Raw genomic sequence first — 4607 nt, 5'->3', positions numbered from 1 at the left:
CCGCAGGCGACGTGCCTGTCCATTCCACTGGCAGGCGGCACGCCCATACTGCCGTGTGCACTACGCTCATCATTACTCGCACGTTCGCACGTTACCAAGGAAGCAGCCGTCGCATATCAATACTGTGTGGACTGCAAGCATCATGGTGCATGGAGATTGCTCATGCATTACTTGAATTAGTTACTCCTATAATGTATTCCTTCCATTATGCTCCTGGGCCCACATGTCGGGGCTCAGCATCCTTGTATGTGCCTCCCTTGAGCTATAAAAGGGAAGGCACACAACGTTACAAGGCAGACTCTCAGACCCTAAGACATACCCAACTCAGGCTCTCAAGCTGCCTAGACTCACAAGCACTCAGGCTTACACACTCAATACACACTCACAGTGGAGTAGGGTTTTACGCTCTGGTGGCCTGAACCACTCTAAACCCTCGTGTCCTTGCGTGTTCATCCTGAATCCACCTCGCAGGCAAAACGCTTAGGCCCCCTCCTCATCTTAGGATTTTGGGCGGGTGCGTTCCGCCACCCGGCCGGTGGATTTCACCACCGACAAGCACCAAGTGGATGACCATGAAATGGTCAAGGTTATTCTTAGATCTCTTGTTTTTCGTAATCCCACTCAAGTTCAATTAATTCGTGGAGATCCTAGATATAAACAGATGTCTCTCGAAGAAGTAATTAGCAAGTTTGTGAGCTTTGAATTAATGATCAAAGACTCCAAACACATTGTCAACTTGGAGCGAGGCGCCACCTCCACACCCAAGGTGCAAGCCGTTGCATTCAAAGCAACAGAAGAAAAGAAGGAAGACTCTACACCAAGTAGACTCCAAATCGATGCCTCCAAGCTTGACAACGAGGAGATTGCTCTTATCATTAAGAGATTTTGGCAAATCCTCAAACAAAGGAAGGGAAAGGACTACAAACCCCATTCCAAGACGGTACGCTATAGATGTGGTAAGTCCAGTCACTTTATTGCAAAATGTCCATATACAAGTGACAGTGACACGGACGACGACAAGAAAGGGAAGAAGAAGATAGAGATGAAAAGATACTACAAGAAGAAGGGTGGTGAGGCGCACATGGGGCAGGAATGGGACTCCGACAAGAGCTCCACTGACTCCTCGTTCAACGAGGACACTGCCAACATCACCGTCAACAAGGGTCTTCTATTCCCCAACGTCGGCCACAAATGCCTCATTGCCAAGGACGACAAAAAGAAGGAAGTTCACAACAAGTTTGAATTTAAACGCTAGACTTTTGAAGTTGAAAAGAAATCCAAATAAAAAATTGGAAAGGAAAAGGAAAAAGAAAAATAAAATAAAAAGAAAACGGCCTCATGGGCCGATTTCGCTCCATCCGTCCCAAGAAGGATCTCTCGCATGGCCCAGGCACCTTACGCACGCCGCGGCGCCGACACGCAGGTCCACGTGGGCAGTGGCTGGGCACGTCTCTTCCGCCGTCCTCGACTGCGAACGCTGTGCGCTGACTGTGGCCCCCACACGTCAGGTCCTCCCACCCCGTCCACAAGCCATTAGCTCATCGCAAATGTCGCGCTGCCGTTGTCACATCCTTGCGCGGACTCGCGCACGCCGTGGCTACAAATGTGGTTGCCCCTGTTTTCATTGTGGGCCACTTAAGCACTTAGATAGGGAACCCTCGCCAGCAACTGCAGAGACCGTGTCATACTCCGCCATTGAGAGACGACGCAGCCGCCTCGTAGCTACTCGCCCCCACCGTCGTCGAGTGCCTGATTGGAGCCACAGAATCTCGCCTGAACGCAGGGGGAAGTCACTCAGACCCGTTTCTCGGACAATCGTGCCCTTGGGCGTGTGGAATTCCTCGCCGTAGTTGAAGCTTGCCGCAGAGCCGCGCCGTTGCGCGGATAGTGTCACTCGTGCTCCATACCAAGGTAATAAGTGCACCCTTTTGTCCATCCTTTCCTTGGTGTGGCATAGTGCGGTTAGAATTAGGGATTAGCGCCCTACCGTGCGTGATGGGGGAAACTCCGGTTTGGAACCACCGCGACATCGGGCGGCGCCGCCACGGTTGGCTGGGAGGGAGAATGGGATCCCTCGGTCGTCCATCCGGTTTTGGGCGGTGTAGATTAGACGTCACAATAACCCTTCGCGTGATTCGTCCTGAGCCATCGGATCACGAACAAACAGACCCAGCGCAATCTAGGACATTTAAAATCCACGCCATCGATTGCATGATTCACGGTCCCGATTAGAAAGTATATGTATCCCTTCGTGATTAGATCGTGACCCTTGGATTAGATCGGACGGATGTAAGCAGATCCAGCCTAATAAAATCGTGGCCTTAGATATTCGATCCGGTGGTCTGTGGGACGTACCGCTTCGTGACTTAATCCGGGTCCTCGATCTCTGATCTTGTGGCCCGTGGGTGCCTATAGACCCCCAGTCGTGACTATTTTGCTTAAGAGACCCTTGAGAACCATCTAATGAACTCGCAGTCCATCGCTGGCGTACTCTGAGTCATGAACTTTTTACGTAGCAGCCCCTGTAGTTCTCTGTTTTTGTGCGCGCAGTCCAGTGATCAAAGAAATTAGATAAATTATTATAGAAATTGATTTTTAATACAAATATAATTCCAGAAACTTGTATAATTCATATTTAATTCATTTTAAGTCCAAATTGATCCACTCCAGTTCCTATAATTTTGTATTAATACTATCTATCAACTGGTAACACTATTTTAACATGAAACTCATATTAAATTTGATCACTTAATTAATCTTTTACCAAACACATAAAACCTTCCAAAATTTATAACTCGAAATCCGTAACTCTGAATTTAGTGATTTTTTTCCTATTATCTCGTTTTAATGTGTAGATTATTAATATGTGTTTTGTATACATGTTTGGTGTGATGTTAATTTCTCCCTTGTACTATGCTTGTTTGTATTGTGGCGAGTAGAAGAGCAAGTGGCCGAGGATCCGATTGTTCAGTAGGTAGAAGTTGATGAGCATGAGCTCATTGAAGGCAAGTTGTGCCCTTGACCACTTTTATTACCCAATAATGTTCTTTATAATCATTTATTCATGCATAGGCTTAATTTTGATGGGACCCAATAGGTCGCCCTAGTCTGGTTATCTTTTCACCTTGTTTACCCCTGAATTTTTGGGTAGTCATTGCTATTGCTATACATAGTTTTGGGTGTTGAGATAACTATTACACATGATTATTCTTTATTATTGTTCTATTTCTGCTCATGATAAGACTATTATTTTAATTATAACATGAAGCTTAACTTGAGAAACACGTGCCACCACAAGGGTGGAATGGGACGCCCTTGGCTGACTTACTAGGAAAGCTAGTGGAGGACTACCTTACCCGATAGGGGCAAGGGCAGTAGGGGATTAGGCATGTAGGGAGGTTCCCGGGTTGATTTTGCTGCGATGGCGGTCAGACAGGGGATTCCTGCATTACTCTTCCTTGAACTGTAGCGGATTTTCTGAAGCTAGTGGAACCTTGTAAAGGCCTCATAGTGGATCCCTATCCATTCACCTCGGCAGTGTCTAAGGGCCTTGCAAACCCAAGCAGCATGGGATACACGACTTGTGGGTATAGGGTACAACCTCTACAGAGTGTAAAACTGGTATACTAGTCGTGCTTGCGGTCATGAGCAGCTCAGGACTCTCACATGATTAAATTATGGAACTAAATTCAATTTGTCTTTTGCATCGCATTGGGATTTATTATTAATTTTGATCTATTATTATTCTGGTTTGGTATCTACTTACATTTAGTAACTACTAATAAAATTTGGCCAACTTATTAAACGCAATGCTCAGTGTTGGGGGCCTTCTTCTTCGTCGAAGGTCCTCCAAGCAAAAACACCTTCGACAAGACGATACACAAGCAGATACGACATGAAGATATATGCCGAAGCTACAATTGAAAGAGCTTCTGCATGATGACATGCTTAAGACGAAGGATGGCACCGACTTAAAGAGGAAAAGACCACATAGTCCCTGATAATTTGTATTATGGTTATGATTAGTTATCAAGGACACGAATGTAATTTTTTTCGGGCTGTGTCTGGTGCCTATAAATAGATGAACAGTAACCCCGTACTGTTCACGCTGACTTGTAATCACTCACGCGTCACTCCTGGATCTTTACCTTCTATCAAGCGAAGGTACAAATGTAATTTAAATATCATTGATGTTTGTTCACGATTATATAATGATAATGTGAATAGTCTAATGATTTAAAATGATTATTCATACTCTTTTTGCGTTTCATATGTTTCTGTTTATATCTTTGCATATTGAAATGATGAAGGTACGTCCTTCATGACCTTCGTCTGAAGATCATTATATCCTAAAGGAGATAATGTGTGAAGGACGAAGGTCTTTAACCATTAACATTTGTGTTGCCTTGTTCTTGATTTATAGCTTTTGAGAACAAGTGACCAACATTGGTGCCCACCTCCGGTGAACTCAATTCCACTGTTGTGACGATGGCTTCATACAATAGCCAAGTTGTGGCACCTTCGGTCACAAAGCTGGTGCTCCCAATCACAGGTGGTTCAAGCTCAGAACCAGCTAACAAGAAGCAAAAGAAGGAAGCACAAAGAAG

The 4607-nt window shown here is 45.3% G+C and overlaps 1 long non-coding RNA gene across 1 annotated transcript; it reads left to right on the top strand.

Moving 5' to 3' along the window:
* The first annotated feature begins 1553 nt into the window (after nucleotides 1-1553).
* LOC118476350 (uncharacterized) lies at nucleotides 1554-4252 on the top strand. Its single transcript, XR_004856316.1, has 2 exons — nucleotides 1554-1911; nucleotides 3818-4252. It is a non-coding gene; the product is annotated as an uncharacterized lncRNA (long non-coding RNA).
* Nucleotides 4253-4607: the final 355 nt, after the last annotated feature.

The sequence above is a fragment of the Zea mays genome, chromosome 2, assembly GCF_902167145.1.
Source record: "Zea mays cultivar B73 chromosome 2, Zm-B73-REFERENCE-NAM-5.0, whole genome shotgun sequence".
In the NCBI taxonomy this organism is placed as follows: Eukaryota; Viridiplantae; Streptophyta; class Magnoliopsida; order Poales; family Poaceae; genus Zea; species Zea mays.
The sequence above is the reverse complement of the archived record's forward strand: the minus strand, read 5'-3'. Positions and strand labels throughout refer to the sequence as shown.